Source organism: Symphalangus syndactylus, chromosome 14 (assembly GCF_028878055.3).
Source record: "Symphalangus syndactylus isolate Jambi chromosome 14, NHGRI_mSymSyn1-v2.1_pri, whole genome shotgun sequence".
Taxonomy (NCBI): domain Eukaryota; kingdom Metazoa; phylum Chordata; class Mammalia; order Primates; family Hylobatidae; genus Symphalangus; species Symphalangus syndactylus.
The window spans coordinates 33,327,373-33,339,941 of NC_072436.2; the positions used below are offsets into that span (position 1 = coordinate 33,327,373).

Consider the following 12,569-nt stretch of genomic DNA (forward strand, 5'->3'; position numbering starts at 1 on the left):
AAAAAAGAGTTATTTTCGTAAAAATAAGCTGAATGATTTCAAATACAAGCAAGGTAAGTCACTAAAATTGTGTTAAGTGAGGGCTAGAAAGCTGAAAAAGACTGGAAATATGGCATAAAAATAATTTGCATTAAGATAACTCTAGAAACATCTTTAATTTCAGTCTTTATTTTAAAGAACGTGATGGTGAAATCCTATAGTATTTATTTTGGGATGTGGTTTATGCAGTTAAGTTAATGGAGATTTCTGATAAATGGACAGGTACTTAAACCAAAAATTTGACTCCATGTCAAAAACAGCCCAACGTATGTGCATGTGTTTGTGTGTGTATGTGTGTATGTGTGTGCAGGTGTGCATATGCTTCTGTTTGAAAAAGGATATGTTTTTCATTAAAATTATGCAAAAATATTTACTTTTAATTAAAGGTACAGCTAGGGAAAATATTTTCCATAAATAGTTAACAATATTCATGAATTGTTATAATTCATTACTTGTTTTGTAACCAATGGTGAAAGGTAGAAGTCAATAAGAAAATGAATTTATTTTTGAAATATAAAAACATTTGCTCAAAAGCTTGACTTTGTCCTTTTCATAACTTAAAGATTCGGTTTTTAATAATTTTCTTCTTTCTCTTTTTGAGACAGGATCTTGTTCTTTTGCCCAGGCTGGAGTGCAGTGGCTCCATCATGGCTCACTGTAGCCTTGACTTCCCAGGCTCAAGCAATCCTCCCACCTCAGCCTCCCAAGTAGCCAGGACCACAGGCATACACCACTATGCCCGGATATTTTTTTTTTCATTTTTTTGTAGAGACGTAGTCTCACTATGCTGCCCAGGCTGGTCTTGAACTCCTGGGCTCAAGTGATCCTCCTGCCTCAGCTTCTTGAAGTGCTGGGATTACAGGCATAAGCCACCTTGCCCAGCCAATTTTCTTCTTTCTCCTCTGATTTGTGTTATTCATTTGTCACTACATAATACTGAGCTAAAACCATTTTCTTAGCTCTTTTTTTTTTTTTTTTTGAAGTCAGGGAAGTTATTTATATTGTGTAATTCTTGACACTGATGAAAAATACTGTTCAGATATGTCTGTTAGAATTGAAACAGGATTTTAAAAATCTTTCATTTCCCACTTTAGCAGCACATATACCAAAATTGGAATGACACAGAACATGGGCCCTAAACAAGGATGACATGCAAATTTGTGAAGTGTTCCATATTTTTGATGACTGGATAAAGAAAATCTGGATATGTTTCTTAGCTCTTTGATTGCTATTTCATTGTCAGATGCTTGTTTCAAAACTGCTTTAAAAGTTATTTTCCACTTGGATATAACTTTTACAGGATCTTCCTGGTTTTTCATTGCTCCAACTTCGGAATGCCCTGAGATTTCCTGTTTTTCTTCCTAGTATGTATCTGTTTCAACTTCAAAATGCCTCAATTTTCTGACAGTTGTTGTTGCCTCTCCCCAGCTAGTGTCTTCCTCAAGCCCCTGTGGCAGGCTCATCCTGGCTCCTCCTCTTGTTTGCCTTCCCTTATCAGTCCTTGACCTTGGGGGCTTCCTTGTCTTCAGCCTCACAATCAACCTCCTGTAATTTTTGAGCTTTTCAGGCTACTAACTTACTGAATTTTATTTGCAATTTTCTAATTGTAGTTTATTTCTTTTCTTTTCTTCCATTCATCTGCCTCTCTCCCTTTCTTTATTTGTATTCCTCTTCACCTATGCTTGCTCTTTTGTGCTTTCATTTGCTTTGGGGTACTGAGCCTTGGCAGAGATTTCTGCCTGTGGCATTTGCAGTTGTTGGAGTGGCTGCTTCCCATACCCCACACTGACCAAGTTTCTTTCCCTGTGCAATAAGGAAATCATCTCTGAAAGTCCACTTGATTTAATCCTTCATGTACATGAAGGCACAGAGGCTCTATTACTGCAAGTTTCAGAGAAAATATTCCACACTGCTTCAGAATAGACTCCTTATAAATTTTTAAACTTTCTTTATACTAATCTTAAAACATTGCCTTTTTGCTTGGAACATTGTCAAACCATTAATTTGCTATGAATGTTCTCTCACTTTGCAGCTGACATTGGGTCTTTTTATTCATTAATTCTCTTAATCCATGCTTTCTGGTTAAATTCCCCTGGGTTTTACATTCATAACCCTTGCTACCAGACTGCTGATCTTCAGTTAAGCATTTCAGGTGAAGTCATAGCTCTGCACAATCCCAACACCTTCTCAGTGTAAATGATTTTTTCCAGGGCCAGAAGGAGGAGCTTCACTTCCACAGTGACCTGTAACTTTCTAGGCAGAATTTAGTCTCTTCAACAGGGCATCCCACTCATCAGCAGTGTTTACCACAGGCAACAAAGACATTTGCAATTTCTGAAAATAGCCTCATGCTTTTCCACTTACACTTTTTTCCTCTGACTTTCCACACATACTGCACGGAAAAAAGTAGCTTTTGTAGCTAAAGTATTAAGTGCTTTATGTTAATAAATATTAATATTTAAATATTAAGTATGTTTCCCTCAGCCAGTACCAGCCAATGGTTTCAACCCACTGCAGTAAGCACATAAATTGGCTGTGCCTGCCTCATGTAGCCACCATCTCCCTCTTGGGATTTCCAGTGCAGATGCATGCATTTGGGTTTCAAGTTAAGATTTAAGGTAAATGTAAATCAGAATTTCATGAATCTGATCTGTAATTTAGAATTTTAAGACAAACAACTGCAAAACTGAACATGCTGGATTGGAAAGGTTTAGTGACTATATGTATGGTTTTGAGTTTAGTTAGAATTACATGTCAATCGTACGTATAATGTGGATTTATGCTTCCTTGTATATTTAGTAGAGAGTTACAAATGTAGGTAATACTCGGTCTTTCATCCACTCTGTGTCATTCATTCTTCAACAAACACTTTTGAGTATCAAGAAATGTAGTTAGCATTGAAGACCACCGACTTTGGGTCCTAATTGCCTTGACAAGGTTTGTAGTTTTGTATCTGAGACAACTGATACACTTTCTCTGTGCCTCAGTTCCTCATTTCTAGAAAGAAGAAAGTGAGTTACATAACTTGAGGGGGTTGTTTTAAATATAAAATAAATTCCATACAAGCTAGATTTTATTAATAGTATAGTGTGAAAAGTAATACTATACATTCTGAGGATGGGCGAGAACATAGTTAGTAATGCTTCTATTCTTGTCCGGTCATATTTCACATAACACTAAGTAATATGTAATCCCAGAACTTTGGGAGGCCCAAGCAGATGAATCACTGGAGGTCAGGAGTTTGAGAGCATCCTGACCAACATGGCAAAACCTCGTCTCTACTAAAAACATAAAAAATTAGTCAGGCATGGTGGCTCACACCTATAATCCCAGCTACTCAGGAGGCTGAGATGGGATGATTGCTTGAATGCAGGAGGTGGATGTTGTAGTGAGCTGGATGGTGCCACTGCACTCCAGCCTGGATGTCAGAGTGAGACTCTGTCTCAAAACAAAAAACAAAACAAAACAAAACAAACTAGTATGAATAAGATACAATAAGATAATTGGATATTACCTATAAAGCTAAAATTAGAACATGTGGTCAGGGAAGACCTCTCTTGGTTGATGATATGGAATTTATATAACATTATGTTTGGAACCAGACATATGGAAGTCTATAAGTGAATATTTCAAGCAAAGGAACTAGCAAGGGAAAGGGGCCTGGGGTTGAAATAATGTCTTCTTAAGTAAGAAATGGAAAGCAGGCCAGTGTAGCTGGAGTGTAGGAAGCAATGTGCAGATTGGTGGGTAATGATGAAAGAGAAATAGGCCTCTTGTGAAATAAGTGAATGAACATAGATCACTTGGAGCCATAAGGCCATCAAAATCTTGCTATGTATCTCAAGTAATCCTATGTGACAAGTTAAAACTTTTTTAAAAAGCAAATTTATCCCAATTTGGCCAGAGACTAGCTCCAAGTTAAATATTTTTCCCTTTGGAGGAGGCCTTTCTTCTTGGTAGATGTGTTCTTCAGCAAAATTCTTTACCAAATGAAGATTGTCAGTAACAATGCATGGAACTCTGCTCTGTGGAGGCCCCAAAAAGAAAGAGCCTGCAATTTCTACACACATCCTACATTGAATCCTTGAATCTAGATCTTTTTCTGTCCTTGAAAAAGTAAGGCTCATCACTAGGCAAACAAAATTTCTGAAATTAATTTACCAGTCACAAGGATGGTATAAATTTCTCAACATTTCAGGTTTAATTCTTAACAAGTACAAATGTCATTATAGCTTACTCAAATTACCAAACACACCTCTTCCTTGACTTGTCTGTCCTGAAGAAAACAGTCTTAGTTTACTCGGAGTTCAGGAAGCAGGGAAGATTATACAACACTTTTAAAATTCAAGGTATGGGTACATATTTTCCAAAGTCTCATAGAAATGATATACTTTATGTTATCATCCACTTTTTAGAAAAGAATTAAAATTCCTGACAGTATAAGTACGTACAGATGCTATTTTCTGCAAGGTATTGGAGGCTTCATGAAACAAAGGGTTAATAAATATAAACGTGAGCCCATAAATAACATAAGTGAGAAAAAATTTAAATAATAAGAGTCATATAAACAAATTTTGACCCATGCTTTTCAAAAAGAAATCATGCTTTTCTGATGTGGTTATAGAGAGTCCTGAATGTTATTAAGTCCATTATCATACTGTTTTTTTTTTAAATTATACTTCAAGTAATCTAAAGCAATATTTTCTGTATAATGGGAAAAGACTCTAAATAAGAAACTATACACAAGCACTAGCTGAAGCTTTTACTGGTATGTTTAAATTCATCAAACATTTATAAAGCGTCTACTATAGGCAAAGCATTGTGGGACATAAAGAAGCAAATGTGAAATTGATTCTGGCCTCAGAGCCTGTTAGAAGGTTATAATGAGGATCATAAAACCAGCATCTTTCTTTTAGGGAAGGTGAGTATCGAGACTCTCATATCTGTGACAGACAAGTCAGTTGATTTGGACACTTTATATGTAAGTTTCATAGCTACATTTAGGCCTGTATAATGCCAAGCCGGGAAATTGAGGCCCCAAATACAAATATTTAAATGCAATATAACCCACACATCCATCACAGATTTTCATTTTGTATAATTACCCTGATATCCTTTTGATGATTTAACTCTTCCCCACAGAATTTATTGTAATGAAGTTCTCTCCTAGCCTAGCTAAGTAGTAAATGTGGAATCAAAGTTAGACAATTAAATCTTCTTTTCCTGAAATATGAATTATGAAGAAACGAATAAAGACACCTAAATATTCAGAGCTCATTTTATTCTTGCAGCTAAATCCCCAAGAGGATGTTCCTGTTATAAGACTATATCTGTTCCAAGAACATCTGAACTGCATTGATAACTGCCAATTTCCAAGTCTGATTTCTAGTTCTTCTGTGTCCAAATATATCTCCAACAATTCCCCTTCTGCTTATGTTAACTATACTAAGACCATCTTGACTGCATCTAAAGAATTCTAACAAATAGAAAACATCAATCTAGAGGACTGCATCTATTCAACAGATCCTCAAAGAAATCCGTTTGCAATAGGGAGGAAAACACTCTTCATAATCTGGCATGGGACTTCAGAGTCTGTGAGATGAAAGGATAAAACAAGTATGTTGCTCTATGGAAGAATTTTCTCTTGGTTATTGCCACAGATTACTGTGAAGAGCAAGAGGAGGTCAAAGGCCCATAGTAGGGTAGTCATAGTTGAATGACTGGAGAAATTCAGAGAAAAAGAATCACCTAGCTCAAATATTTAAATTTTCTCCTCAAGCTGCACACTGAAACTAAAGGAGTATGCATGACTTTATTAAAACAGCAGTCTTCTTAAAACTGGGTAGTTGAAATAGCCGAAAACTAAAATTTATAAGTGTTTCTGCAGACTGTTGAATTGCAAGTCATCTGTATTCTCAGTCTTGCCTGGTCTCTCGGGTGAAGAGATATTTATGAAAATAACACAAATAAAAAAATAATACAACCTGTAATATTGAAATAGTGTTATCTGGGGGCATCTGGATTTCCCTGATACCTGAAAAATTATCTTCTGCCGTTGCCTTCCCGTTAGAAGAAATTGACCCTTCCTTCATTGCTCATTTTCTGTTGAAGATGTTGTACCCTCCTCACCTGAGGAAATGCCCTAGGCAGAGGTACCTTGATTTCCTTGTTATTTATCACAACTATTTTTATAAATGGTCTTGCATCCTACTTTTCCAACACTGTTAAATGGATAATATAACCAACAAAAGGAACATAGATCAGTTGGAGCCATAAGCTTAGCAAGAAAGGATTGCTCAAGAAACTGATTGTAACAATTCATTAAAACTGGGAATGTGTACATAGAATTGATTTTAGGGAGTTTTCTGAAGGAAGAAGAAGTATACATTTTGTCTCAGATTGAATGGGAAGTTATGTGTGTGTATATACCAGAGTCCATGTTTAATGCACTAATTCATTCAGGTGGGAGAGATTCCATCATTATACCGGATAAGTTAATGAAAATCCAGATGAAATCATGGCCTATGAAAACATATTTAGTAGAATGATGAATTACACAGTAAGAAAACTGATGAATCTACTATGTCAATACTCCTGCCTCACTCTCCAAAATATCTGCAAATTTATTTCAGGAACTAAGATTTTTGACATAAACTGGTAATGTAGGCATTGAAATCCCTTGAAAAGGGATTAAAAAGTTGTTAAAGCTTGGAATGCTGGTATGCTTATACTGAATTTTCTATTACCAGTTGACCAAGGTAGAAAAAAAAAGTGAACCTACTTCAGAGATGTCATTGAATACTGTGTTGAAACCAGCCTCAAGTTGATCCAAGGGGCATTAGAATCTCAAAAATAACTTCTCATGCTTTCTGTTGGGTATAAGAGATGTTCTATGATGTGGATTTACTGTGATACAAGGGTAGTATCTAACACTTTGTCTAAATGGTCAAGGAATTAAAGCAACACCAACAAAAAAGAGAATGGGACATAAGACAATCTGAGTATTTGAGGAAGACATATGCAGGCAAACATCTTGGTATGACAGAGATTATGATACTATGCATAGCCCAGATGAAATGCTTATTAAAAGCCTGACTCTGTAGACAAGGATTTAAAGATGTCATGGATTTCTCTCAGCCTCTTTTTTCAGCATTTCCAGTCTTATTGAATTAGTTTATGGGCAAAGTAGCTGTGGGAGCAGGAGTAGAGTTTATACCTTGGCTCTCGAAAGCTGACTAGGCTACTATCTTTTGTTATGTGTTTAAATTTCTGTTGGTGGTGATTACCATTGGCTCTCTGATATCATACCCTGGGATAACCAATTAATTCCAAGGGAGAAGATGATCACCTGACTTTTCTTTCCATCAAATAAGTAAAAGATATTTGTCTTTACTAATTTAGATTGTCTTTACCCTGACAACATTCTGAGACTCGCAGACAATATAACTTGCAGTCTCAGTGAAGATTTAGTGTGACTATATATTTGTCAAGACACCTGGCACCTTGCCTGCTAGATGGCAAGGCTCAACCATTGCTCAAATTTAGTTGTTTTTTTTTTGCCTGATATTTAATTAGGCATAACGACATAATTATTGAATGAGGAAAGAATAGGTGAAGGAGAGACTGAAATAATGAATGTGATCCAGAGAAAAATAGGTGTATGTGGCATTTTAGAGTATTCCTAGTTATCCATATTAAATTATTTCTTTGTTAATTTTCTGCTTCGATGATGTGTCTGATATTCTCAGTGGAGTGTTGAAGTCTCCTACTATTATTGTATTGGTTTATAAGTCTCTTTGTAGGTCTCTAAGAATTTGCTTTATGAATCTGGGTGCTCCTGTGTTGGGTGCATATATATTTCGAACCGTTAGGTCTTGTTGAATTGAACCCTTTACCATTATGTAAGGCCCTTCTTTGTCTTTTTCGATCTCTGTTGGTTTAAAGTCTGTTTTGTTTGAAATTAAGATTGTAACCCCTGCTTTTTTTCTGATTTCCATTTGCTTTGTAGATATTCCTTTAGCCCTTTATTTTGAGCCTATGGGTGTCACTACACGTGAGATGAATCTCAGAGACAGCAAACCATTTCGTCTTGCCTTTTTATCCAGCTTGCCACTCTGCCTTTTATGTGGGGGATTTAACCTATTTACATTTAAGATTAGTACTGATATGTGTGAATTTGATCCTGGCATTGTATTATTATGTAGTTATTATGCCAGCTTGTTTCTGTGGTTGCTTTATAGTGTCACTAGTCTGTGTATTTAAGTGTGTTTTTTATTGGCTGGTAAACAGACTTTCTTTTCTATATTTACTGCTCCATTCAAGATCTCTTGTAAGGCAGGTCTGTGGTAACAAACTCCCTCAACATTTGCTTAGCTGAAATGGATCTTATTTCTCCTTCACCTAGGAAGCTTTGTTTGGCTGGATATGAAATTATGGGTTGAAAAGTTTTTTTTTGAAAATGTTGAGTATAGGTCCCCAATCTCTTCTGGCTTGCAGGGTTTCTGCTGAGAGGTTCACTGTTAACCTGATGGGTCTCCCTTTGGAGGTGACCTGCCCCTTCTCTCTAGCTGCCTTTAATATTCTTTCTTTGGTATTGATTTTCGAAAATCTGTTGATTGTGTCTTAGGGGTGATCTTGTGTAGACTTCTGCAGCAATTCTCTATATTTTCTGAATTTGACGGTTAGTGTCTCTAGCAAGGTTGGGGAAGTTTCCATAGACAATATCCTGAAATATGTTTTCCAAGTTATTTGCTTTCTGCCCCTCCCTTTCATGGATACCAGTGATTCATAGATTTGGTCTCTTTACATAATGCCATATTTCTCAGAGGTTTGGTTTATTCATTTTCATTCTGTTTTCTGTATTTTTGTCTGATTATCATATTTCTGACAGCCAGTCTTCTAATTCTGAGATTCTTTCCTCATCTTGGTTTATCCTGCTGTTAATACTTGTTATTTTGTTGTAAAATTCCTTTTTTTTTTTTTTTTTTGAGACACAGTTTTGCTCTTTTTGTCCAGGCTGGAGTGAAATGGCATGATCTCAGCTCACCACCTCCTACTCCTCCAGGGTTCAAGTGATTCTCCTGCCTCAACCTCCCAAGTAGCTGGGATTACAGGCATGTGACACCACGCCCAGCTAATTTTGTATTTTTAGTAGAGATGGGGTTTCTCCATGTTGGTCATACTGGTCTTGAACTCCCAACCTCAGGTGATCCACCCACCTCGGCTTCCCAAAGTACTGGGATCACAGGCGTGAGCCACCGTGCCCGGCCATGAAATTCTTGTAGTGTGTTTTTCAGACTTATCTGATCCATTAGGTTCTTTTTATATTGGTTATTTTGTCTTTCAGCTCTTATGTCATTTTATTGTGATTCTTAGTTTCCTTAGATTGGGTTTTGTCATTTTGAATCTCAACAACCTTCACACCTTCTTATATTCTGAATTCTATTTCTGTCATTTCAGCCAACTCAGCCTGGTTAAGAACTTTTGTTGGAGAATTAGTGCGGTTGTTTGGAGGACACAAGATACTGATCGCTTGAGTTACCAGAGTTCTTGCATTAGTTCTTTCTCACATCTGTATATGGATGATCTATTAACTGCAGTGTAGATTGAGTACAGACAATAGACTTCTTTTCTAGATGTTTCCACAGGGCTGAGGCTTTGTGCATGGTCTTTATTTGTAGCTCATTTCTTGTCTTTGGTTTCACAGGGAAGTATGTTAGCAAGATATTTTTGGTGTTGAAGCTTTGGGGTATGATCGAATAGGTGGTGCTTAGGATGTAATGAGTCAGTTGGTAGGAACCTGCTTGATTGTGTGGCTTCCCTATATTTCCTCACAGTTGCAGCCGTGCTCCCTCTCAATGCTCTGAAAGAGTAGGCTCCTCTCCCATTTGAGTGCTGTCTGTGATTGTGGCTTGGCACTACTGGGCTGCCCACTGCAGCTCTGGGGCAATCTCATGGAATGGGGAAAAAGCTGGAAGAATTCCTCTTTAAAACTGGCACAAGACAAAGATGCCCTCTCTCACCACTCCTATTCAACATAGTATTGGACATCTTGGCCAGATTAATGAGGCAAGAGAAAGGAATAAAGGTATCCAAATAGTAAGAAAGGAATTTAAATAATCATTGTCTGCAGAAGACACAATTCTATCTCTAGAAATCCCTACAGTCTCAGCCCAAATAATCCTTCAGCTGATAAACAACTTCAGCAGTGTCTCAGGGTACAAAATCAATGTACAGAAATCACTAGCACTCCTATACACCAGCAACAGCCAAATCAATAGCCAAATCAGGAAGAGAACTAGAAAAATCATTTTAAAATTCACATGAAACCAAAAAACAGCCTGAATAGCCAAGACAATTCTCAGCAAAAAGAACAAAGCTGGAGGCAGCACATTACCTCATACCATAATACAGGGCTACAGTAAACCAAACAGCATGGTACTGATACAAAAACATGAACCACAGACCAATGGAACAGAATAGAGAGCTGAGAAATACGACTACACACCTACAATCATCTAATCTTTGACAAAGATGACAAAAACAAGCAATGGGGGAAAGACTTCCTATTCAATAAATGGTGCTGGGATAACTGAGTAACCATATGCAGAAGATTGAAACTGGAACCTTCCTTGTACCATATACAAAAATCAACTCAAGATACATTGAAGACTTAAACGTAAAACCCAAAAGTATAAAACCCTGGAAGATAGCCTAGGCAATACCATTCTGGACATACGAATGGGCAAGAATTTCATGACAGAATGCCAAAAGCAATTGCAACAAAAGCAAAAATTGACAAATTGGCTCTAATTAAACTTAAGAGCTTCTCCACAACAAAATAAACTATTAACAGAGTATGCAGACAACCTACAGAATGGGAAAAAATATTTGAAAACTATACATCAAACAAAGGTCTAATATCCAGCATCTATACAGAACTTAAACAAATTTACAAGAATAAAAACAAATAATCCCAATAAAAAGTGGGTAAAGAGCATGGACAGACACTTTTCAAAAGAAGGCATACATGCAGCCAACAACCACATAAAAATAACTCAAAATCACTGATATTTAGAGAAATTCAAATCAAAACCACAATGAGATACCATCTCACACTACACAGAATGGCTACTAAGAAAAAGTCAAAAAATAACAGAAGCTGGTGAGGTTGCAGGTAAAAGAGAACACATACACTGTTGGGTGGGAGTGTAAATTAGTTTTATCATTGTGGAAAGCAGTGTGGTGATTTCTCTAAGAGCTACCATTGGACCTAGCAATCCCTTTATTGGAATAATGGAATAAAGGAATATAAATCAATCTATCATAAAGACACATGCACATGAATGTTCATTGCAGCATTACTTATGATAGAAAAGACATGGAATCAACTTAAATGCTCATCAATGATAGATGGGATAAAGAAAATGTGGTACATATACACCATGGAATACCATGCAGCCATAAAAAGAATGAGATCGTGTCTTTTGCAGGAACATGGGTGGAGCTGGAGGCCATTTTTTTTAGCAGACAAATATCATATGTTCTCATTTACAAGAGAGGGCTAAATGATGAGAACACATGGACATCAAGAAGGGACCAACAGACACTCGGGTAGTAAAGAGTGGAAGGGAGAGGAGCAGAAAACATAGCTTTTGAGTACTAGCCTTAGTACCTGAGCGATGAAATAATCTGTACAACCAACCCCTGCGTTATGAGTTTACCTACATAACAAAACTGAACCTGTATCCCTGAACCTATAATAAAAGTTTTAAAAAATTATGTTTAATGCAAAAATCTTTCTATCTTTCCTCTTTTTCTGTTTTCTGAAAACTTTTGATTTTTATTTTTTGAGCATTAAACACATTAAATATATGACTGCTCCATCCAGACCAATTCTTTGTCACTGATATTAAACACTGAAAGATCATGACTTTGATGTAAAACAGAGTTGATTGCACATCTAGCATTTCTCTTCCCATGTACTGTGATATTCGTTAGATGCTCTAAATGACCTCAGCCCATTTCCTCATCTGTAAACATGACCGCAAACACTCTTACCTCATCAGTCTTATGGATGAATCACAGCACAAACTATGTTTGGGTAGCACGAGTAGTCCTGTTTAAATGCTCATTCTTATTTTCTCAGTTCTTGCCTGTCTCCTTTTTGTCCTAACTGGAACTGATACATTTTTATCATGATTGCCCTTGCTGGTCTTCAGCATGTGCTCCAGTTTTCTGTATGTGATCACTGACGGATTTTTCTCAGTATCCTTTGCTTTTGTTTAAAATTTAGCTTACAAAGAAGCTATTCAATGTATGTATTGATTGAATTAATATAAGATCTTACATAGTGGACATGATATCTTGTTGTAAAAACAATATTGTGATAGAAGTGAAATACAAACAGGAATCAGATGAATTTGGTTCCAGTCCTGTCTCTTTCAGTAATTAGTTATTGATCTTGAGTAAGTCACTTACAGTATTTGAGGAATTCTGTCATTAGTGAAAACTATACACACACACACACA

General features: G+C 36.6%; 1 pseudogene; it reads left to right on the plus strand.

Moving 5' to 3' along the window:
- The first annotated feature begins 1,124 nt into the window (after nucleotides 1–1,124).
- Nucleotides 1,125–1,219, plus strand: LOC129463289 (uncharacterized; annotated as a pseudogene).
- Nucleotides 1,220–12,569: the final 11,350 nt, after the last annotated feature.